Below are 26,382 nucleotides of genomic sequence, written 5' to 3' on the forward strand. Positions count from 1 at the left end.
TGTGAGGTTAGTGATATTAGTATTCCCATTTTGCAAACAAGGAAATTTAATTGCTCAGGTCATAAGCTGTTATTGGAAGCTGGAGCTGAATCCAGATCCCTCTACTTGAAAGTCCAACTCTCTTCTGCTCCACATTGCCCTCCTGTATCTCTGTAAGCCTATGCTAAATCTAATTACCAAATCTGTGGCAAAGGACTAGCAGGACCTAATCACCACATGCACAGTGTGAGCAGACTACTGAATGGAGGTATTTCTCATGCTGCAAATGTAATTCGGGGCAGGGAAAACTCTGCAGTGAAAACAGAAAAAATAAACAAAACCTACTGTGTCCAAGCTGGCCTGATCCCAGGTCTTCTGCCTGAAAGATCAGTGTTCTTTTCCCTACAGCTTCTAAGACATAACAGGCAAAAGACCAACAACAACAACAAAAAAGGAACTTTAGAGGCAAAACTACAGCAAGAAAAGCGATGAACAGGGAAAAGGGAGAAGGATATAATAGGAAATAAAGATTTTGCAAAAACAAAAGTTATAATATTATTGTTCCAAAAAAAAAAAAAAAAAGCAACCAAAGGACTGTGATCAATAACCTAAAAGTTCCCAGACAAGTGGCCATAAGTCCAAAATTATATTTTGATAAGACTTTGTCTGATTCATTTGTCTGTCCCTTCTGCTGTGTGGAGATAACCTGAATACAGAAATCTAAAGAGGAGGCTTAATGTAATGCTGAATTTAAATAGCAAACTAAGTTTTTATTTGCATCTTTGCCATCATTTAATGACAAATTCATTTGTTGTAAACAAATTCCTCAGATCAAGTTAACTTTTAAAGCCACGCCATTATGCTAGAATGGGAAACAATGAACTGTAGAAAAATCAGGAGACAGGTTCATTTATCAGGCCTCATTTATTAGTAAAATATGACCTACTAGTCAGCCCTATGAGATAAATGGTGGGGATGTGGAGGAGGACTGAAGAGGAAGAATTAAATTTTGAAACATATTTTGTCCTTGCAGAGCACACAAGAAGGAGGAGGAGCTGTTTCAACATTACAGTGACAGACCATCCTTAGTAGAAAGATGGAAGCATTCATAAGATAGATCTCCTTAGCAGAGTCTATTTTCATTAAACTTGGAGATTTTATAATATGGAAGATGACTTTTTCTAACTGGGAAGAAGATGAAATACCATAAACCCAAAATATTCAGAATATTTAAAATATTTTGTAAGTTTTTATTGGATTTCCACCTTCCTTAGACCAAACACCAAAAAGAATGGCCCCTGCTTGACTATGAAGATTGAGGGCTACAACCTTGGAAGCTTCCCACTCTCCTACTTGCCACTTTCATAACCACAGGCAATTCAATTCATCATTCAGAGCCTTAGTTTCCTCATTTGAAAATGAAGGGGATTGTACTAGCTAAAGGCTGGTTCAAATACAAACCCGATCTTTTTCCCTGTGGTGTCCAGATTGTGCTTGTCAGTATGCAGAGGATCAGTGATTTTATATGGGGGGTAGTGGTAAGAGCACTCCTTCACCACCAGTGACCATTAATAATCTTCCTGAGAGTCAGCATATGGTTTTTAAGAGTTGCTGCAGTAAAAAAAAAACTCATAATTTTATAATCAAGCTAATAATGAGCTTCTCTGACCCTCTGTTCTCTTAGCAGAGAATAGCCCATTGCTAGGTTGATCCTTGAAGATTACTGAGCCCAGGAAACCCCAGAATACCACGGAAACAAGACCTTGAAGAACCTGAGGGTCATTTCTGTACCACTAGAAGCGTCAGAGAAGGCCACGAGTAAAATCTTGAACATTTTCAAATGTGTTTTGGAACAGAATGTACCTCAGAGGACAATGGTAAGGAGGGGAAAGGATCTTCAGATCATTCATAAGGAACTGATGTCCAGAATTATCAAGGTGTGAACCACCATCTTGGAGGATTTCAGTCCCAGAGCTGAACACTGAGTTTATTTAGGGCACAGGCAATTCCGCAGTGATCTGACAGTCTGAGTTTTCATTGGAATTTGCCGCATGCATCAGCAGAAACAATGAAGCATACTTTCTTTACAAAATGAAGAGAAATCCAGCTTTCCTTCCATAACCTAGTGGACAAAGGCTCTGCCTTTGCCTTTGGCCCACAGCCCTCCTAGCTTAATGAGAAAAATGTTTTTTGTGGATGGACATTGTTTTTGGTCTTAATGAGAAAAATGTCCTTTGTGGCTGGACTTTGTTTTTGGTCAAAAAGCTGAAAAAGAAAGGCCTGGTAAAGCCAATTGGGAGGTACCCACCTTCCTAACTGGCAGCTCACACCCCAGTGACTCCATCATTGCAGGATCTACTGAGTACCCTTGACAGCGCAGCTAAGGAACCGCACTCAGTGATCTACTCGCCTCCATGCAGGCGACCTCATAAGAACATGAGACAGAAGACTGCAGAAATCTAGCATTTCCCCTGGGACCCCCAAGTGTGACACAGAATACTCTATGAGAAGCTGTGCGATGAGAATTACTTTCAGGCCAGAATAAAAGGCTGGATTCTGGAAAGATGAGGCACCAGGTTTCACTTTTAAGCAGGAAGCCCAAAGTTGCAATCCTTTAGTAAGTCTATTCAATATTCAGCTTTACATTACTTTGGGCTGTTGCCAATGTCCTTTCCTGATTTCCAGATTTGAAGAATTCATCTTAATGTCATTTAATGTGCCTAGTCTTTAACTGACATTCTGGAAGATTTTAAATATATTCCCTAAAAAATTATACAGGATGGAGAAAACATATTACTAACTTTATTAGAGAAACTTTACTAAATCAAACTTGACACAAACTCATTTTTTAAACCCAAACAAAATCCAATTAATAAGAGAAAAATACAACTCTTAAAGGAGTCCCCTCTCCATTGATTCAGTTGGGGGCAAAAAAATATTATAATATAAAACAGCGAAGGGAAGACAAGGAAAGAAAAAGGGGGGGATCCCTTTCCTGTCAAGTGCACTGCATACTGCCAATTCCACTTCATGCTAACCCTTTAGGCTGACTAAACTTCCTTCCCAAACCTGTGACAGAGGAACAGCAGGGCAATGAGAAGAGATGAGGATCGTGGTTACCCCATCTGCTCAGAGCAAACACAAGGAACAGTCTGATGGGATGGAAGGTGGCCGGACTGCAGAGGCACAAGCCCTGGATGTATCTTCTGGCTCACGACTGCCAGGGGCATAATCTCAGAAAATCACTGCACTTGGTTTCCCATCTTTTAGACACAGAAAGAGGTGAATGTGAGCCCTCTATGATCCACTCTGCCTCTAGTCTTCTATGAAATTATGACCACAAGTCACACTGAGTATGCTGAAGAACAGAGAGAAAACCACCACTAAGGCGCTGGCATTCCTAGTTGCCTTCTCTTGTCTAAAATTTAACTGGAAGAAACATGGCCTCAAGTTCAATGGCACCAGGCAAAAGTGCATTGGGTCAAAAAAGGTAGTTTGCAGACCTGTCACTTTTCTAAACCAACATCAATGAATGCCTTATTAAATCTACCCTTTTGGGATAATAAAGTCATAGGAGAACGAAGGTGTCATGGTTTCAATGTCATCTCTTTGGAAAATAAGTGTTTCTGTTTTGCTGTAGAATTTAAATAGCAGGAGGAGGTCAATATTCTTCCTCCTCTGTTGACACATTCTAACTCATTTTATGAACTTAGTTTTCCTTCCTTTTCCATAACACAAGAAAAAAATATTTATGGAAAGGAATTTCATCTAGCAGAGTTGATGCTGACAATCCCTTGGGAAGGAGGGCCAGCTCATGCAGCACTCAAACAGCTGTTAAAAGCCAATTTTCTTACTTTTTAATTGCTTTCAGTGACTAGCTCGCACCAGTGCAGACGTCCACTTGGGAAACAGTAACTGGCCTGAAGAGTCACATCATAGGGGCTGGGGACCAGGAGCCTTTTTTCTAGCAATGAAATGCTTCAACTGAAGGATGGAAAAGAAAGAGGAGTCAACATGCTTGAAGATATATTATTTAATAGCTCACCTACCTATCAAAGCACTGAGAAAAAAATCCTTACAAATTCTCCACAAGATGTTGTGATTCTGCATGAATTACAGAGCACCCCAAAGATAAAATAAGCAGTTTTGTGACTAGTGAGCCCTCTCTCTTTTCCCCTCCCAGCCAAACCCTGTATGAGCAGTCTGGATCATAAGCCCATTAGGGCTGCTGGAGAAGGTCCCCCAGGCTGGCCTGGAAGGTCAGATTAAATGACTAGCTAAGTGTCTTTTGATTTAAGATTTGGTGCAAGCTGTATTCATAAAGCCTGATAGAAACTCTTGGCCATATGAAATCTTTTCAGTGGTCTGGTCCAAGGCCAAGTCCAAGTACCTGAGTCATCTCCAAGTCATCAATCCAGAAGGAGACTCAAATGTGACATGGGCTCTTTAGGAGAATTCCCATCTAGATGGGAGTGACTGTTGGAAAGTCCTTGATGGGAAAAGGACAGAATCTGGCAAAGGCCCAAGTTTCCATGCCAGAGAAGGTCATCCTCAAACCACTTCCTGAATGACTGTGTCCATCAGTTCTCACCAAAGCCAGCTCATTGCAAAAAGAATCAATAGCTCAGGTTAGTTTGTCTGGACAAGGGGACCTCTAAAGCTCATAAAGAGCTCAGCCCTTGCAGTGGATTAAAAGGGCAGAAGGTATCACCCAATAATCAACTCTGGACTAAATGGAATTCTCTTTTTAATCCCTGATGGGCCTGCATGTGCCAGAATCTCCTGGAGATGAACATTTCTGCTCTGAAAGAGCTCCTAAAAGGAAAAATCAGGCAAGTGTTGAGATTTTGTCCCAATGTGGCTTTGCAATCTTTCCTTGAGTCACAAAACAAAAAAGTTTGGAAGCAAAAAGGAAACAAATATTTTGGGGAAATACAGAATATTTGATTGGTTTCATCTTCAGCAAAACCAAACTAGGTATTTGAAAAGTTTCAAAACAAAGATGGTACATACCTAATATTAAGTTAAGAACATTCTTTAAAGGGAAAAAAAATAAAAGAATAGAATGGTGAGGCAGAATTTGCTTAGCCTGTTTAAAAGGATGAATTATGGTTTTTAGTGAGCAAAGATTCCCAGACATATTGTATATTGTATATAATGCTGACGAGACTTTTTGTAATGGTGCTGACTTGTTAAATTCCCCCAAACTATTCTTCGGGGCATTTGTAGTAGATGCATTTGTTCACAAAGGCATTTTGGTAAATCATTAGCCATTCATTTTGTGGAAAGAGAGTGTGAGAGGAAATCATATGGATCAAAAGCTTGCTAAAACCACATTAGATGACAATATACATCATTTTTTCCTTGTATACTGGGCCTATCACTTTTTCATAGAAAATTAGATTAGTCTGACAGGAATTGCTCTTTAAAAATTCAAGCTGCTCATTGTCTACTGTCCCGTCTGATTTTTAGGTGTCGCAATGAGACTTTTAGAATGATTTATTCTGGGATTTTTCCAAATGTGAAAACATTCAGCTTCTATTTGAAGAGCTAAAGTTGCCCTTTATAAATTACAGAATTATGGATGTGGACACATATAAGCATTAGAAAAGGGAGCAAAGGACTAGAAAAGATGCAAGATACAGTCTGTAGGACGTATGACAGCAGCAGAAGGTGACACAGAAAACAACAGAAGAACAAGTGATCACAGAGACAGCTGTTCTCTCTGAAAAACTGGTAGGAAAAGCCTCCACTTTTTTTTCCTCTAAACCAGGTCACACTTTAAACTGATCTCTTCCACATTCTCTACCAGACCATGGACCAGAGGAGGCCGAGCTCTCACTGGTCTTTGGGTAAGTCAACTTCATCTCCTTTGTGTTCCCCAACCACAACAGTGCCTGAATACATGCCCTTAAGTCCCCAGAGGAAGAAGGCAGAAATAGGAAGGTACAACATGTGTGAGATGCTTCACAGACTTCATCTGAACACCTCCAAGGAAGGGAAGCTCACCAAGTCTCACCCCTTTGATAGATGCCTCTCACTGTCAGCAGGTTTTTCCTGGGATAGAGACAAAACCTGCTTTTCTCCAACTTTTACCCACTGGTTTTTCTGAGACCATAGAGCAGGTACGTCTAAGTTTTCTCTTCCCAGGTTTACCATCTCCATATTTTTTCCTGCTTGAATCTGCTTGATACTGAACGGCCCCACCATCCCAATCTCCTCCTCCAGGACCCACAAATCTGTCAATCCTGGGTATGAAAATTTGTCAACGGCTTCCCTAAAGAAGAGGATCCAGAACTAAGCAGTTATGCATCTATCTGTGGCACATGCACACAGCTAATTACAGACAATTTGCCTCCTGAATTCTGAACTTGACTTGCCATGCTGCCCAAGATCCAACAGCTCTTCTAGCTAAGACATCATAATTGCTACAACAGGCCACTAGAGACCCAGGTTCTAGCTATGTGAACTACACTGCCTAGCATGTTTTATCTAATGGGTATTTACAGTTGATTTTTTTTTAAATTTCCCAAATTAAAATTAGATGTAGCACTTTGCTGATCTTGACAGAAATAAAAGAGTTAAGTATTTGGCCATACTTAAAGTTTATCATTTGAAACATATAATAGTGAGACTTGACAAGATTACTAAGAGCTATGGAAAGAAGGTAGCAGGACTTGAGGAAACCCAATTGCCTAATCAACAGCCTACCTCTAAAGGGCATCAGAAGTAACAATGATAAAGTCAACCAAAAAGATTCAACCACAAACTTCCCCATCAATGTTAGGCTACACAGATCGCCCAAACCCTGTGGAATGGAGATAAGCCAAGGGAGGCGGAAGGCAAAAGGCAAAGCAGCCCTATTTCATACTAGAGCTAGGACCAGACTAGTATCTAGCATGGTGGAGGCTGCTCAGGGATCTCATTCCCCATTTTTGGCAATTGGCAGGAGATTAAAGCAAAATAACCCAATACTCAGGAAGCCTGGGCCAGGAGACACAATTCCTTCAGAAGAAAAGGCCCAGTCACAGTCACCACTCTCTGGATCCACAAGAGAAGATCCAAGTACCAACTCCTAATCCAGAAAGTAAGGCTAGATTTTAACAAGTCAAGGAGCAATCATCTAAGAACCAATAGGCTCTTTGAAAAGACCCCCCAAAGTTGGGATATCATATTTCAAAAAGTTAGAGCCAGAGGGCAAAAGGAAAATAACAAGAATTCACCCCGTGAAAGAAATCCCAAAACAAAAACTACCAGCAATGTCAGAGAAAATAAAAAAATTGGGGGCTAAAGAAAAACTGCTGCAAACATTCAAAATGAAAGAGTTCAATCAAGTACCAAAGCTTTACAGTTAGATCATGCAAAACTTGGTAGATGCTACCATAAAAGTGAGAAAAACATGGAGTATGATATTCTAAAAAGAAAAAAAGATGAGGATTTACTCAAAACTGAGTGTAATCTTATCTAGGGAAAAAATGCATTTTTAATTAAATAAAGATTTTCCAAGAATTCTTGATGAAAATGTTGGTCAGAAAAGAGTCGAAGCTTTGAAATGAAAATCAGGAGACAAGTGAAACATAAAAGGTTTGATCATTTGACCAAACTGATAAAACTAGAAAAAATGATTCAATACTAATGGAGAAGTAACAAATATCCCCTCTTTTAGTGGAATCCTTCCTTTTGTTCTTATTCTGTAATTTCAATTACATCCAACTCTCTATGACTCCATTTGGGGTTTTTTATTGAAGGGTTTGCCATCTCCTTCTCCAGCTCATTCTACAGATGATGAAACTGAGGCAAACAGGTTGAAGTGACTTACTGAAGATCACACAGCTAGTTAATGTCTGAGCCTGGATTTGAATTCAGCTCTTCCTAACTCTTGTCCTGGAGCTCTGAACCACCTAGCTCCCCAATTATGTCTTTCTTCCGTTAAATTTCCTGTTTATCCTAAATATACTTACTCTGTGTGTGTGCATATATACATACATATATGAATAAGTATACGTTGTAAGTTCCTAAAGGGCAGAGACTTAATTGACTGATGATTAAGGACGGGATAGATGAGGATTCCAATAGACATAAGCAAAGTTAATTCCAGTTTCAGAGAGTAGAATAAAAGTAAAGAACCTGAATGAGATGGGAAACAAATCTTGTTATTTAGAAATCAAAGTTGTTAGGTAAATTCCTCCCTCTGCACCTTCTTCAATTATTGAATGGAATATAAAGCAATTCTATTTTTAATTAATCTGTGCCAAATCTGCACTGTCATTTAATGTCATTGCCAGAAGAGAAAACTAAACAGTGAAAACAAATATTTTATGACAACTTTTTTGTACATTTAAATTTCTAAGAGCATGTGGTTAATCTGTTTAGTGGAATGAATAAGTCATTTTCATAACCCCAAGGAAAAAAAAAGAAAAACATGATATTGGGCGGGACACACAGAGCAGAGAGGAAAAAATTTTGAGTGGATCGAGGGGAATAAATATGCAATGAACAATCATAACTGGGAACATGAACGTGCCAATAAAATAGAAGCCTGGAGGAGAATGGATCAGAAATCTGAATTGAACAATACTTATGAGATACAATACAATAATGCTTACAAGAAGCCCATTTGAAATAGGAGTAGCTATCATGATTTCAGCTAAGACTAAATCATAAAAAACAGACAAGAAAAAGAGACAAGCAGAGAAACTCCATTACGCTTAAAGACTCCAGAAATAATGGATCAATATCAATAATTAACGTAATGCATTGAACAGAAAAGCATATGAATACTTAAAGAAAAACTAAGGCAATTGCAAAGAGAAACAAACAATAAACTGCTGTAATTATGAGGGCCTATTCACTGTTCAGTGATTGCTTTTTGGATACTTACACTTTTCCCTCATCCTTAAAAAAATCCTCATTTGATTGGACCATTCCTTCAAGTTATAGTCCTCAACCTCTCTTCCCTTTCAATGGGGAAAACTGTTTGAGCAAGATGAACAAAATATGGCTCTCCTTCCTCTTGTCTCATTCTCCTCATAATAATAGTTCAATTTAATGGCCTTTTCTCAGTCCTCTTTCCTGACCTCTCTGCAATCTGTGACACTATTAATCACCCTCTTCTCACGGACACTCTCTTTCTGCTCAGTCATACGCTGCTTTCTGGCTCTTCCCCTATTGGTCTTCTCAGTTCCCTCTCATTGTGGGTCTCTTCTTAACCCTCTTTTTTCCACTATTGGTTGCTTGGTGATTACTCCACTTCTGATGGATTCAAATATCATCTCCATGCAAACAATTCTCAAGTCTACTTTTCCAAACTTAACCTCTCTTATGACCTTCAGGTCCTGAATCACCAACTGTTGACTGAACATTATGAACTGGATGTCCCCTAAACAACTTAAATTCAGAATGTCCCGGACAGAACTCATTATCTTTTCTAGCCCCCCAAGCTTGCAGACTTGGTCTCAGTCCCAATAGCTCACTTGTCCTCACTATACCCTCCTGCTCGTATCCAATTTGTTTGCCATCTCTAGTTCCAAGCACGTCAGAGATAATGCAGCTCCAGAGCACCTCAAAAGCAAATATCGCAATAAAGTCACATGAACTTTTTGGTTTCCCAGTGCACAGAAAACTTATGTTTGTACTACACTATAGTCTATTAAGAGTATTATGTCCCACAATGTATATATCTCAATTAAAAAAGACTTTATTGCTTTTTAAAAAATGCTAATCATTTACTACCTGAACCTTCAGTGAGCTATAATCTTTTGTTGACTGATCAGAGTATGAGCTGCTGGAGGCCAAGATGACTTTGGCAATTTCTTAAAATGAGACAACAATGAAGTTTGCCGAATCCATTGATTTTTCCTTTCACGCAAATGCTTTAGAGGTCATTGTAGAGTTATTAATTTAAATATGGTTGTTTGGAGGAACAGGGAAGTCTGAGGAGAGGGTAAGGGATGGGGAAAAATCAGTCCATGGAATAGTCAGAACCCACACAATGTTTACTGATTATGCTTGACATCTCATCTAGGCACAGGTCTTGGCACCCCAAAACAATCACAATCACACTGATTACAGTTTGCTATAACAGAGATAGTGATAATGAAAAAATCTCAAACTCTGTGAGAATTACTAAATTGTAATACACATGTGATCTGAGCACATGCTGTTGGAAAATGGTACAACAGATTTGAGACATAAAGTGGCGCTTCAGCGATATTTCATTTTTTACATATTGAAAATAATATTAAAGATTTTCATTGTGTAAGAACATGAAATATTGCTGAAGTTTACAACATACAAGAAGATATGCCTTTATGTGCACCCCATTTTTACTCCGGTACTGCTACCACCCCAGAGCAGGCTGTCATGTCTAGATGAACATAACAGTAGTGGAAAAGACACACACAAAAAACCTCTCTTATAAAAGCATTAAGAAATCACCTACAGTTTTTTTAATGTCTTCAAAACTAAAATTTCATAGGTAATTTGAAAACAGATTTTTTTTTCTATCTGAAGATTATTTAAATAGAACAGTCAACTGATAAATGTTTTCTTGTATTCAGTTAAATAGTTTATTGTGCTATCAATAAAGATTCTTTAATTTGACATAAATAAAAACCTCTCAAATTATCTTCTTTCCCTTCACTTTGAAGTTTCAAGATAACCTCAGTATAATGATTCAATTTCATAAAGTAATTATGTCAAAAACCTTGCATATCAAGCTGAAAAATGAGATAGGATGGAAGACTGATTTTTTTTTTTAAGGAAAATATTCTCCTAGAGATGCATGAACCAATCAATAAGGTTCCTGAACAGGCTATATGGTTAGGCTGATGGCTTATTATTTATAAGAAAATATTAAGCTTCTAGATGTATCAAGTGATTTGTGGGGAAGAAAAAAGAAGAGGAAAGGAGAGAGAGAATACAGCTTTTCTAAGTCTAATATACAATGGGGGAATTCAGGCCCATCACCATAATTTGGTCATTATGATCCTTTTTTTAGACTCAGTGGTTGTTGGTGGGAGGAAGTGGCTTCACTATTCTGTTAATTTAGTCATTGTTCCGATAGCACCAGCAGGGTCAGAGTTCAGGCCCCCAGACTATTGAGAGTATTCTTTGCCTTTTGCAGTAGTCTGAAAAGTGAATACAGGGGAGTAATTCAGATAAATTCACCTGCTGGTGTATCCTCATGGCAAAATATAACAAGGAAAAATGGATTCTGGGCTTTCCTAGGAGATATTACAATGAGATGGTCATCTTAGTGAAGAGTAGAGAATAACATAGTTATTCAATAATGGAGAAAAACATGAGCCTTGAAATCAGGGGGTTAAGGGGTCTAGTTGTGGCTGGGTCTGCCCCTTCTCAAAGAATCAGTGCGAGTCTAAAGTAGGAGAAGTGTATCAACTGGAGACAAAGGCAAAAGAGCTTTCTATTCCCAGCAAAGTTCTGTAATACATTCATGAGATGATGATTTGAGGGCATGGAAGAGCTAGCCTAATGAACAGGTTATATCAAAGTCATCTCCTTTTTTTTCTGGACGTGATAACTGCACTAAAGGTCCAAGAGAAGGCCACAAGGTGCTTCATGTTGTTAAAAAGTGGCTAGACACAGGCCCAATGAGAGAAGAGGCAGGAGTATTTGGGGCTAGCTAAATGAATTATGGGACTCCCAATGAAGCATTAATGAGGGAAACCTATAGGGTAGGGTCTGTCTCAGAGATCTGCCCTTGACTTGCTTAGATCATCATTTTTATCAGTGATTTGAAGGCTTTAATAACAAGCTTCTCTGATACAGAGGTGAGAAGAATGGCTAATACATCAGTAAGATAAGGACAAGGATTCTGACAGGTGACTTCATTGGTGTAAAGAACTTTCCAGGTGAGCAAGCTCATTCTACTAATTTAAATAACCACCTCACCTGCAATGTATACATTGGGAGAGTTGCCCAGAGCACAGGGACATGAAGCGATGCGTCCAAGATCCCAACGCCATGAGAGTCAGAGGCAGAATGGGAGTCACATCTTCCCAGCGGAGGCAGCACCCTCCCTCTCATACTCATGGGCTGAATCACCAAAGCTGAAGTTTAATAACAATAAATCATTTGAAAAACACAGGATGCTCAACGACAGCTCCTCTGAGATAAAAGCCCCCGGGACTTGGTCAGCTCCTCACTGAATCAGGGACATGATGAATGGGACCGCTCATTCCTCCACCACAGCTAGCACAAAAGCACAAAAGCAGAAGGGGGTGGCTGCAAAGGACTGCTTTGGTGTTTGCCAGGGATGGCCGTGGCCACTAAACAGCCAGTCCTACTTAGCTGCTGTGGTCCATTTGCTGGGACTGTACATGGAACCTCAGAAGCACACAAGAGCTACTGTTCTGCTGACCTAGGCTTGGAGAACCAGGGACATTTCTAAGCCACAATCTGACAACACACAAAGTATGACATGGAGAAGGCACAGGAGATGTGACAGCTAAAGAGCTAATTCTATCCTGGGTTGTATTAAGAATGAGGAAGGCAATTGTTCGGCAAAATTGCGCTGGTCAGACTATTGGTTCTGGACACCATCTTTTAGGAAAGAGGGAAACAAACTGGAGAGTGTGTAGAGAACCGCTAGCATAGTGAAAAGAATAAAGAAGGTGCCATGCATAAAGGTCAGTGGAAAGTGCGAGGGATGCTTCGCATGGAGGTGAGAGACCCTTAGGAGGGAGGTGACAGTGGGTGTCCCATGTGGATGATGAATTATACTTGTTTTTACAAAATGAAATGCTGAAAACTATCTTTGCATGTATTTGAGAAAATAAAATACTACTGAGGGGAAGAAAAAAAAAGGTTCCTGCCAAGTTAGGTCCTGCTTATCTGGACTGGGCCATCCCTGTAGAACAAAGAAAGGCCAAGAACTCGCCTACTGATGATCCTGTCTGACCAAAGCCAGAGGGAGGAAAAAAGAGGAAAATAATAAAAGACAGGAATGAAGGCTTTCTCACTTACTCTGGGAAAGGGAGGAGCCAAGGGCAAGGACGGGAGGGAAAGGAAAATGTGCACAATTGTTGCCCCAGATGTTTCACTTGTTTTTCAGTGATAACATTGAGGATGGGACTGGTTGTCCCTAGCCTTAGCAACTAATTCAGGAAATATATAGGAAATAGCAAAATAACCAATGTGCTCAGAAACTTAAAACTCAAGAGGTATCTTTCTGGGTGGGTACAGGGAAAGGGATATTGGAAATGTGTTTCCAGTTACAAGAAGTCACAAAAAGTTACAAGAAGCAACTTGGATTCAGATGTGTCATAAGAGATAATGGTAGCATGGTGAGCGCCAAATGGAGGGTCAGAAGTCCAGGGTCTGAATCCCAGCTCTGTTACTTCTCACGTGAGCTGGAGGAGGCACTGCCCTCTGGGCTCCACCTTCCTCATCTATCAAGTGGAAGGATCATCACAACTGATCTCTAATGGTAAAATAATGATCCCAAGCTCCTGCAAGTCTGTTCCTGATTTGAACCTCATCATCTGATTTTGAGAAGAAAAAACACAGACTGTAGGGATAGCAGAGCAATCTCTCTAAGAGGGTGAATGAATCAGACTGTTTTAATAGAAATGTCTGAAATGTTTAATAACAAATGAATGAAACATTATTCATTAGTTACCAAGTCTTTCTCTCATTTATGAAACAATTTGATGAGGGTGAGAAAATGTAGAAAATTTCAAAGGAATGTCAGAAAACACCAAGTCTAAAGACTTCGTTTTATCGATGCAGAATCCAGGGCCAAAAGATGTCAAGAGCCTTGCCTAAGATCACAAAAGTAGTAAACAGCAGAATCGAGATCTGAGACCAGGTCTGACAAATCCAAAGCTGAAGCAGAAATCCTCCTGTTATATCAAATACTTCCTGCATGGCAGAATCCGTATGTGTATGAGCCAGAGAAGAGGCAGGAAGCTAACAGGAAGTGAAAGGCAGGAAAGAAAGGCCACTAGTCATGGAGGGAACACAAGGGACAAAACACACACAGGAATCACTCAGGAAGAGGTGGGAACCAGGAGGGAGGGGCCACAGGGTCTCAGCAATGCTAGAGGCACACAAACCCCACTCTGGTACTGCACTGTGACACAGAGGGTTGAAGGTGTGAGGAGACAGGCAGGAAGGGGCCTGGTTGTGAAGGGTTTAAAATCCAGTTTAATATCTGAAACTTGAAAGAGAAGCCATCAAGGGTTCTCTGTTTGAATGGCAGGAACTCTCATCTTGGCTCTTATACATTTATTACGTTTATCAATGACTTGGTTTTTGTACAAACAAAACCAATGCAGACAAGATGAGAAGGGAAGCAATAAACTGGGAAAAAAAATTTACATTCAAGGGTTCTGATAAAGGCCTCATTTCTAAAATATGTAGAGATTTGACTCTATAAGAATTCAAGCCAATCTCCAATTGATAAATGGTCAAAAGATATGAACAGACAATTCTCAGATGAAGAAATTGAAACCATTTCTAGCCATATGAAAAGGTGCTCTAAATCACTATTGATCAGAGAAATGTAAATTAAGGCAACTCTGAGGTACTACTACACACCTCTCAGAGTGGCTGAGATGACAGGAAAAGACCAATGTTGAAGGGGATGTGGGAAAACTGGGACACTGATACATTGTTGGTGGGGTTGTGAACCGATCCAACCATTCTGGAGAGCAATTTGGAACTATGCTCAAAGGGCTATCAAACTGTGCATATCCTTTGATCCAGCAGTGTTTCTTCTGGGCTTATACCCAAAAAAGATCTTAAAGGAGGGAAAGGGACCTATATGTGCCAAAATGTTTGTGGCAGCCCTTTCTGTAGTGGCAAGAAACTGGAAACTGAGTGGATGCCCATCAAGTGGAGAACGGCTGAATAAGTTATAGGATATGAATGTTATGGAACATTATTGTTCTGTAAGAAATGATCAGCAGGAGGATTTCAGAGAGGCCTGGGGAGACTTACATGAACTGATGCTGGATGCTGAGTGAAATGAGCAGAACCAAGAAACATGGCAACAAAAAGATTATGCAATGGCTTGGATAAAGGCACATCACAGTTCCTAGTGACACACAGCCAGGCAGTTTAGGTCATACTCTGGATAACAGGACAGAATTTGGGGCAGATAGGTCAGGATAAAACTTCCTGTTCTAGGACCCTCAAAATGACCAATAATCTGATTTAAATACCCAAGTTGTTCTTACTACAGAAAAATCGCAATGAGAAAAATAATGAAAGGAAAGAGAACAATCCTAGATTGCTAGGGCTGGATGCACACAGCTTCTAAGGGAATTTCCCCAAGACACAGACTTGCTGCTGCCATACTCTTTTTTCAGGACTGTTGGATTTAGAATCAAATGCAAACTTCTCTGCTTTGGTGTTTAAAGCCCCTCACAAGTTAGCTCTTTCTCCTCTTTCCAGACGAAATGAGCACATAGATTGATCCACTTCTCAGTCACACTATAACCAAGCTCACCCATCAACAATCCCCAAACTTCAATTTTTCTGTCATTTCCGACCCTTCTACAGATATTCTGCCTCCTCTGGAAGGCCTACTTCTTTACCTCTTCCTGTTGAAATCCTCACTGCTTTCAGACTCAGCTCAAACATCACAAAATCTTTCTGGAGGTCCCCAGGGATGAGACAGCTTCTCGTTCCTCATCTTATCTCATATTGTCTTCTCTGGGTACATAGCAGAGTGCTCAGTGAAATATAAATTCTTCAAGGGCAGGAACTGTTTCATTATTTCTTGTAGTGGCTCTATGCTGCAAAGTGCTTCACACCAACAGAGCACTAATTGAAAGAATCTACCTCAATGCTTTCATTTAGAGCTTTCCTGAGGCTCAGCAGCTGGCTGGTTTGTTGGTGATATGAAGTTCAGAACTCTGGAATCCTCTTTCAGTCATCCACATAATGAATCATAACTGGAAATATGCTCCTTCCAGACCGATGCCAGAGTGCTGGATCAGCTTCTCAAAAAGGCACGAGGTAAGAATGCTGTCTTCCCCAAACATGCCCATAAAAATCCAGGTCAACTTGCTGCTCCTCCATAATACTCCCATTTCCCATGACTGTAGTCACTGTCCCCTCTGCCTTCTCCCGTCTTTCAAGATTCAACTCAAATCCCACTTTCTCCAGGTGCCCTTCCCTACCTCCCTGCTGGCACCTTCCTTCTAAAATCACCCACCATGGACACTATTTATACTATGTGTCTTCTCTCCCCAAGGAGAATGTGAACTCCACATTGTTAGTCCTTCTCTGTATCCCCTCTGCTTGCAAGGCACAGGGCCTAGTACAGAACAGGCACCTAATAAATGCTTCTGGCTTGACCAGACTTGTGATTATCCAAATCAGTTGCTGCTTTTGTGAGTTTTCTCATGTTTTGCATAGGTTTCTTTCTTGCTTTCTTTCTTTTTTTTTTTTTTTAAACTCTCTGTTACAAGGAACAGCTCCCTGAGTGAAGAATAGGAATATTTAATATTAAAGAGAATATTAAAAATGAAAGATTTGAGGGAAAAAAGATTAAAAAGAAAAAAAGCTAGCTTTTTCCAATTACATCTCTCCAAATTCCTACTCCTGTGATAACTTGGGAAGTATTTTTTTCTAGCGTTTAAAAATCATATGTTAAGTTCCTTTTTTCTGTTTAATTTTGGTTTTGTTAAAAAAAAAATACATTTTTTTCTAAGGATTGCTCTATCCACCCCCACAGACGCCAAACTGTGTCTTTTCGTTATCATTTCCTGTAATATTCAAACTGTTCTATGATTTCAGAGATTCCACAGCTTCCTCCAAAAACACAGATCCCAAATCATCCAAGTCTAGCCATCCCATGCTGCTCTTATCTCGCATCCTTCCCAAACATCCATGATAGGAGCCAGTGTGCTGGCAGCTTTCCTCCTGTTGTCCTATGCTCATGTGGAAAGCGGTGGAGACTTGCTCAATTCCTATCCCCTCACTGCTGCCATCCCTTCCTTCTGTATAGTGTCTTGAAAACGCCTTTTGCTCCTGCTCTTCAGATGTCCTCCTTGTAGACATGTAGCCACCTTCTCACCCAATGAATACCAGCCATTGATATTTTTAGTTCACTGGAAAAAATTATATTTTTTGGTCCATACAGAAACAAAGGTACAAAGTTAACAAGGAAGGCCTTTGTTTTCAAGGGAAGCTTAGGGAGAATAAAAAATATCTCTGTAATTTCCTAAAAGTAATCTGACCCACACGCTTCCTTTTTTCTGTCCCCAAAATATACACTATGGAAACTTTTATAGGCTCTTCATACAAATACATACTGAAATCTGAACAAGATAACCTTCATCCACTGTCTATGAAATGGCCAAGCCAAAATCTTTTTTAAGTGATTATAAATCTCTCTCAGGAGGCTCTGGAATGTTCTGGGGACGTGATGCAGACAGTAATAGCAGCATCTCCAAACAAGAACACTCAGAGGATTTCATCATCCACAGGGAAATTCTTCTTCAGCCTAGAGGACCTCATCTATCACAAGGATGAATGCTTTTGGCAAGCGTATAGCTCCCTGTTTTGTGCCTTGCCTAAGGTTATTGTGAGAGGGTCATAGAACAGCATTATTTCTCTTCTTTTATCTTATAAGCAATCTTAAATGATTCTGACATATGGTTAGGAGATCTCTTGTTGAAAGAGAACTGTCATGGAAGCATTTTGTTCTCGTTTCATCATCAACAAATAATAAGCATGAATCTTGTATTCCCTACTAGATCTTTCAGTTAATTGGGAGTGGTAAAGATTCTGTCCTTAAAAAAAAAAAAAAAAAATCAAGAAGAGCTGCATGTCCCCTACTAATACTCTCGCTGAGGATGCCCTCAATTCATGCAGAACAGATTCTCAGAAAGACTTTATAGAGATAAAATAAGATGAATATATGCTTACAGGAGAATATGAATATATGCCTGGAGATAGTGACTATCTTTTCAGTCACCATTTTTGGTATTAATAAGTTCTAAGTCTTTTTTTAGCCTTTGGTACTTTCCTCTATCTATTAGCCCCATGATGCCATCGCATTGTATCACCTTTAGCAGAACTTCCCTCTGTCTACATCTGGTCCAGTCAGATGACTTCTGTCATCTCTGCTCTTCCAGATCCACATCTATGTTTCAAGGAGCATATCCAGGTGAGGATGTGAATCAGTAAGTCAATAAGAACTGATTCAATTTTTACTCCATGTCAAACATTGTACTAAGCATTCAAGATAGAAATAAAAGGCAAAAAGAGGGCCTGCCCTCAAGAGTATCACATTTCAAACTGGAGTAGGGAGAAGGATAGATAATTTCAGAAGGAAGGAGCCGGGGGGGGGGGGGGGGGGGGGGAGGGGAGGAGAGAGAAACTCTGTCAGGAGGTGACATTTGAAGGAAGGAAGGGAAACCTAGAGGTACCCAAAGCTGGCTTATCCCTGAATCCTACTGTGAGTGAGGGCTGTCCTAAACTCAAGCCCCAGTCAGAGTCAGGAGAAAAACAGGTGCAGGTGAGCCGTGCTCTTGAACCCCAGCCATGGCAGATTCTCATCTCCATGCAGATGACTCTTAGATCTATGTATCTAGTCCTAATCCTATCAGATTAAGATCTAACAGATCAAAAAGAGAATCTAGTATCTTTCTCTTCAGTATCTGATCTTCTAAAACAGGAAGGCACTACCAAACTGATCACCCAAATGTGCAGTTTTAGTGTCATCCCCCCGACCTAATGAGGCCATCAACTACCAAATCTTGTGGGCAAGCCCCTTTATGGCATCCTTGCAGCCACTCTGGTTCAAATCTTCACCACCTCTGGCCTAGACTTCTGCAACATCCTCCTCTCTCTCTTCTCCAATCTCTTTCCCAAATGCCATGACATTCTTAAAGCACAGGGCTGGTCATGCAGGTCTAGCCGTGATGCTTTGTCTCTCCACTCCTATTCAACAGATTCTAGGGGCTCCCTAATACATTTAGGATGAAAAATGAACTCTTCTGTTTTAAAACTCTTCACCCTGTCCTCTTCCTAAATTTCCATTTGCTTTAAATACTATTTCCACTCATACACTAACATGGTCCAGTCATACAGGCCCTACTATTCCTTACCCACAATGCTCCAACTTCGATGCCTTTACCCGAACCATCTCCCAGGCCTGGAATACTCCTCCCTCCTCAATGCCACTTTTAAGAATCCCTGATTTCCTTGGAAATGCACCTCAAGGGTCATATTAAACAGCCGATTTCCCAGATTCCCAGATTCGTAGGGCTAGTACTTTCTCATTCAAAGTCATCTGAGGTCCTCTTTGTATGTGTACATGCGCATGTGTGTACATCCGTGGGTACACATAAACACATACACACATATAGACACACACACATATATACGTATCTATATACCTCTATAGACAGGAGACAGCTTCATATGCATGTCATATTTCACACAGAAGAATCCACAAACAGATATCAAGTGACCTTGAAAATACACGCGTGTGTATGTGTGTGTGTGTGTGTGTGTGCGCGCACATGCATGTATTATCTCCCCTGTTGGAATGGCAGCTCCTTGACGATAGTAATTATTTCACTTTCATCTTTGTTTCTCCAGGGCTTTACACAATGCCTGGCATAGAGTAAATGCTTAATAAATGCCTGACTGATAGAGTCTTCCCAGCATACCCTGAGACCTCGCTGGGTTGCACTATCTCAGTTAGTGCTCGACTTGTCTGACATTAACAAATATTCAGAAACTATCTGCAGGCTGTTTTCCATAAGGACCTCTCACCAGACATGCTAAGAACTTGTTCCTTTATGTATATTGTCCCATGGAGAGAAAATAAGTATATTCTTCACTCCTCCAAACTAAGTGTTCTATTATATGGAAAAATATTTCCCCTCTCTTTCAAATTAATCAATTCTATAGGTATTTAACTCCTATTAGAGCTTAGAAAGAAATTCAGACAGTTTCAGCAGCTTTAAATACATCAGCAACAATTCCCCCTCTTCTCAGCTGGAGATCAGAAAATACCTTATCTTGGCGTTCTACACAAATCCACGATGGCAGGTGCCCAGCACACCAGGGCTAGTGTTGGCAGCAACCTGAAACAAAAAAAAAAGACGATCACCAGCACATTTCAAGCCAAAATGAGTCTTCATTCCCACTTGGCTATGGACCTACTCCTCTGGACTTCACCATTATGCTCCAGAAACTTCATCTTGGCAAGATCTGGTCATCCCTGGTATTGAGACTTTTCCTTTGACTGGAGAGCTTTCTCAGAACCTCCATTTAAGCAACTACATTCTGCCCTACCAGCCTTCTCTTCATTTTCCACCCAAAGATTTCTAGAATTGGCCATCACGACTCCTCTACTTTTCCCTTCCTCCTCCTTTTATGAGCTGTCTTCTCCCATTAGATTATAAGTTTCTTGAGGGCAGAAATTGTCTTTTTGGAGGGTAGATTTCTAAGACTTAATACAATGTCTGCAACTAAGGCATTTAACAAATGCTTATTGACTGATTGATATAAGAACTATAATTCTATTACTTTATACTTCAAAGAGCCATGATTTGCTGTTTCTATTCCCTCTTCCGCTTAATCAACTCCAGGAGCTCTCTCTTGCCTGGAGGATAAACTATTAGTCTGGCTTTTCAAGTTGTTCACAGCTTGGTCCCAACTTACTATTTTGGCCTCTTTATGAACTACTCCATTTCCCATACTCTATCTACCCAAACAGGCCTGCTGCTGTCTGTTATTAACCCTTAGCATTCAATAAAAGCCAACTCTCTGACCTGTACTAGCCATCTCCCAAAAAAGGAAAATCTTCCCTCTTGTCCCATAGAGTTCCTTTTCTCCCACAAGACTCAACTCAAGCCCCAGCTTCACAGAAAGACTTTGACATCCTCAATGTTAGTGTACTCTCTCTTCCTAATTGCCTAAATACAATTTATTTTTAATTTATTCTGTGTATATACTGATATACATATATATGCTATTTTCTCCAATTTAATGTAAGTTTCTTGAAAGCAGGAATTTTTTTTCATCTTTTTTATTTATAACCCCAGAAACTAGCATAGTACTTAGAAAGCAGGGGAACTCAATATTTGCTTGCTGACCACATAACTGTGTTTTTAAAAAATCTACTTAGCCAGGCTGGTCCTCTGGTGACATATACATTCTACACAGTATTCTTAATTTTCATTGACACAGTTTTCTAGATCTTAGAATTACCTCCGCACAAACAACGAGACCTTTAAAAATGTCAAAATGCCTCATTGCAAGCAAAAATTACAAAGACTTTTGTAAACTTGGGGGTATGACATTTGACACTTAAACCAGTCATCTAAGGTAGGTAGTATAATTATTATTATTCTCAATTTATAGATGGGGAAAATGAAGCAGGAAGCAGAGGATAAGTGACTTCTCTAACTTCAAAGAGCTGAACGGCAGAGTTGAACTTAAACATATGTTTCCTAACATAAAAACCAATATTGTTTGCTTTAGCCAAAAGGAAAACAACAGATTACTAAGGAAACAATTTTCTTTCTTAACCTGAATTTCTTTATTAGAAATCCATACACAAAATCTCACAGAAATGAATGTTGAAAACTATCTTTACATGTATTTGGGGGAAAAACATTATTGAAAAATAAAAGAAATCCAAAAAAATTTAAGAATTACATATTTTTGCCAAATAGATATCAGGTAAGGCAAAGACCTCAATATTTTTAGCAACTATTTTCCCACTGCAAAAATTATCCAATCTCTGCCATCAGCAAGGTTAAGCATTAAAAATATTGAATAATCAGCAAGAAGGGGGAAAGTTAATAGTTGAATTTTTAAAAATAACTTTATATTAAAAATTTTTACAGAGAAAATGAGGATCACTCAATCTTAGCAGGGAGATAGAAAAAAATGGACTTTTAGGAACAAAGACTATAAAACACATGGAAACTGGTAAAAGGGAAAAACCATTGGCTCTGGAATCAAATGATTGTTACTTAAATCCCACTTCTGACACTAAATACCTGGGTGACCTTGGCCAAGGGGTTTCATTACACTGAAACTTTATTTTCCCACCTATAAAAGCATAGAAGTTGGACCAGAGCTCTTTGCCTTTCCAGCTTTAAATCTTTGATTATAGGATCCCAGAAACAGTAGCGATACCTCCCACACTTCCTCTGCAATGTCATAAACTATAGCAAGTTCAACTTTGTATTCAACAAAGAAATCCATATAAATCAATTATTCACAAGATTATTAATGATAGAAACATTACAAGAAACAAAAATGCTTGATTATTAATCAGCACTGATTTTCATTTACTATTTCAATAAGAACTTTACACAAATCGTATTTCTCTTGCCACCTCATGAAACTAATGGAAACAAATTAACAATATTTTTAAAAGTATGAATACCACAGAAAAGATCTGAAAGGTTATCTTTTGACCTTTTATTCAAGGTCTAGGATTAGTCACCAGAATTTGCAGCATCCAACAAAACAAATGGATTTGCTTTAGCAGTCAGAGGTAAGGAACTACAAGAACAACTCCATTCTATTCCAACACACATTAATGATGAAGCATGATAAGGATGGGAAGAGAGCCAGCTTGGGAGTAAGGGAGAACTGGGTCCAACACCTGCTGCTGACACATACTGATTAACCTCTCAGTGTTTTTTAAGTCAATATTTAAAAGTCAAAAAGGTAGAGAAGGCACAGACTGCATTGGTGGAGGAATTTATCTAGCCAGGAATTTGTTTACTATGAAAGCTATATGAAGACAGTCACAGTATCCAGGGCTAGGGAAAGAATAGAATTCTTATACGCTGTCCTAGTTAAATCACATAGGGGAAAGAGTTCAGTTTGCCACCCCATACTGTAGGAAGGTCAATGGTAAAGTGGCAAGAAACTCAACCTGGGGCAAGCAGGATAATGAAGGGTTTCAAAACAGTACTCAAAACAGCATCACTGTTTTAATCGGTTGAAGGAACTGGGGATGCTTAGGCTGAAGAAGGAAAGTCTTGGGTGACAGCTGTCCCAAGCTATTTCTTACCTGGGCCAAGAGAACAAAACTAGGAATAAAGGATGGAAGAGGCAGAGGATTTAAGTTTGATATGAGGATGTATATTATGCAAAAGAAAAATACCTGAAGAGATGAGGGACCTTCTCTTACTAAACTTCTTTCAAGCAAAGATTTTATGGCCACTAGACAGGTAATGAACAGGGCAGCATTTTCTGGCTTCAGGATCCCTTAACTGACCCCCATCCCTTGCCTCAACTATTAAAAAGAAATTAAGAAAAACAAAATTCTTTTAATAAATTAAAACAAGTAAAAGAAATTCCCATACTGACTATATTTCATTCAGTTTATTTAACATATCACATTTTACACCACTGGTTTTCTGGAATCATGGTTGATCATTGCCATCAATCAGATTCCAGAAGCCTTTCAAAGTTAATAATATTTTAAATAAATATCACTACACTAAATACTCCTAATTTCTAGGCTGCACAGAAAGAAAAGACTTTAAACCAGAAAGCCCACATAAAGAAGTTTTCCAAGATCACTTGAATTGAAGAAGAAAATAGATGTAGAAACAAGGTAAGAAGATTGGCATAGATGCATGACATAATAATGACTTAATTATCCAAAATTCTGATAATTTATTCTTTCAAATAGAGGAGGAACCAACCAGGAAGAGATATTATAGAGTACATGTCAGACCATGCCTGAATTTTCTCTGTCACAGACTCCATGATGGATTAGCCACATATCCTCACAATCCCAAAGTTTTTTTATTTGTTTGTTTGTTTTTTTTTTTTTTTTTATCATTTTTACCTCAGCAATTAAATTTTCTCTCTTAGTAAGGATCAGCTTCAGAAAGGAATTTTTCCTTGTTTTGGCCTTTCACGTATAATAACATATACATTTGGAATTTTCTTATGTGTTTTGAGATGATGGTCTAAATCTAATTTCTGTCAGCAGAAATCTTTTGTCAGAGAGTGGGTCCTTACCCCTATATTGGGGTAATTGGGTTGTATATCTCTACTATATGTTTGGACATAGTAGGTACTTAAAAAGTCTCTCATATGAACTCGATCTCTTCAGCAATTTTTGCCTATTTATAAAACCAGTCTTGTCCTTTCCTTCACCTTTCCCAAACAGCTCAAATAAAAGATAAATATATTTAAATGCTTCAACTTTACAAGGGAAGAAAATAAGAGGCAACAAATCTATGAGATCATTATACCTAATGGGAACATACCAATCATTCAGCTTTGTATCCCCCATACTGTCTGGCACAATGCTTTGCACATATCAGGCAATGAAAAATATTTCTTCAATCAACCAAAGGTAAATTTGCAACAAGAAAAAAAGCCTCTTCTGCTATCCAAGAAGCAATGTATTATTTGGCAAAGGTGTGAGTCATTAACTTTGGCATATACAAGTAGGGCTTACATCACTATAAAGGCTTGACATATTTCAAGGGCTCTCAGGCTGAAAGAAGGAAAATCTATAGATTTTTTCCCTAGGTTACACAAGCAAGAGATGCATCACTTTAGTGTTGGCTTTTTAAAATTTTTTTCTATATTTAGATGTCTCTGAATTGAATTATTCAAGCATGAACAAATAAAACCTTGAAGGGGTCCCACTTATTTGTTCCTGACAGTTTAGAAACCAAATCCTCTATTTAGATAAAAGATGACAGATGACAGGATTTGATGGCTCAGTAATTTACTGCAATATTCTCAGCACTTCTGAATTTGTAGTCCATCACAGCCATTAAGAAAAATTAGATTCATGATGTCAGCCAAAAACCTCATGGGCAACAGTTTTATGTCATTAAAAAAAAACACCATCCTCAATCTGTTTGATTCTATGTTTGCTTATTAAAGGTCTCTCAGTGAAGCAAGAGAAGGGTTTTAATTGCACTCTTGCCCTATCAATTTTTATTATAGCCATAAGCTTGTCTGGCCTATAACACATTTCCATTCTCCTTTCTTTTTACATCTAAAATGACTTAGAGATAGTTGAAGAAACTGGGTATGACTGCAGCAGTCACTCTTATGCAAGTCTAAGAAATGAAAAAAATACTCTTCACAATGGGGCATTAGGAAAAAATAAAGCACAGGACTGGATTCCATGAAATGCAGGTTCCAGCTCTGACTTTGCCATGAACCAGATGTGTGACTAAGGACAAGTCACTTACTTCCCTGAACCCCAGTTTCCTCATCTGAAAACTGAGAGAGTTGACCTAAAAGATCTCTAAGGTCTCCCCAGCTACAACACTGTAGATTCTGAGCTGCTCTGTAATCTTAATAGGCATTCATCAACATTAAAAAGTATCAAATAGGAAATCATTATAAGCCCTAGTAAACAGTCAGTCTCACATCAAACAGACATTCTGAACCTGCTGCCAAAGAAATGCAAATGACTGAGCTTCAGGTCAGTGAGTAGCAAAATTGTATGGCGCCTGCTTCCTGTGCCACTAACCCAAGCATTTGCTTAATAAAAATATGGCAACTGTAATCAGTATGAATCTTTAATGTGATACTTTATACCAACTAAGATTTCTATCTAAAAAAATTGCGCTATTAATTTTAAAGCTTCAATGTAACTGGAGATTCAGAGAACATTTAAGCACCTAAATGATTCCATAACTAGGAGATACAAGGGCATGTATCAGGGATCAAAGATCTGCCCAATCTATACAAGCAGAGTAAGAGAGATAAAGATAAGATGGGTCAATAATTATGCCAAGGACTTAAGGCACTGTTTCTAATTCTCTGTGGGGGGTATCATTAAGTCTATGAGTATGTGGACCCAAATTTCAAAATCATCTCCTTTTACATTTATACTGAAATGGAGTGGTCCAAAAGTGCAGATAACTCAAGATACAACCAAGCTAATATTAACAGACTTTCGAAAAACTGAGATTATGGCCATGGATAAGCTGTGAACTGCACTGCTGGAGGGAATTACCACATCAACAAGTCCATAGGGTCAGTGACGGTGATAATGGCCACAGCATATCAGGTTCCAGTTTCTCTGTAATATTACTGTACTAGGAAAAGAGCATGATTTCTCTTTTAATGACCCAAAAGTCAAGAATCATGAGGCAAACTTTATTTGGTGCTTCTTGACACCCCGAGTCATGAAAAAAAGACACTCTTTTCCTAATACAGTAACATTTCAGAGAAACTGGGAAATTGGTGTACCATGTCCAGCACTGAATTTAAACAGATGGAATGCCAAGGAAGCCTAATGAGTAACAGGTTTTCCCTTTGGATGTAGGGAGGAGAGAAGCCACTTTTTTTGGGGGGGGGAAAGGGGGGTAGTAAGAGGGGAGAAGAGTACTGAAATTTAATGAGCTTTATTTAACTGTTTGTAATGCGTGTGTTCATTTTTACAGGCAAACTCAGATT

At 39.1% G+C, this 26,382-nt stretch overlaps 1 protein-coding gene across 3 annotated transcripts in view; it reads right to left on the bottom strand.

Moving 5' to 3' along the window:
* The window catches only part of PEAK1 (pseudopodium enriched atypical kinase 1), a 254,170-nt gene that overhangs the window by 190,757 nt on the left and 37,031 nt on the right, over nucleotides 1–26,382 (bottom strand). For all 3 annotated transcript variants that reach the window (XM_051982512.1, XM_051982513.1, XM_051982511.1), the window contains exons 2-3: nucleotides 19,984–20,054; nucleotides 3,834–3,963 (exon numbers count right to left, since the gene is read on the bottom strand). The gene's annotated coding sequence lies outside the window, so the exon portion shown is untranslated. The remainder of the gene's footprint in view (nucleotides 1–3,833; nucleotides 3,964–19,983; nucleotides 20,055–26,382) is intronic.

Source organism: Antechinus flavipes, chromosome 2 (assembly GCF_016432865.1).
Source record: "Antechinus flavipes isolate AdamAnt ecotype Samford, QLD, Australia chromosome 2, AdamAnt_v2, whole genome shotgun sequence".
Lineage (NCBI taxonomy): Eukaryota > Metazoa > Chordata > Mammalia > Dasyuromorphia > Dasyuridae > Antechinus > Antechinus flavipes.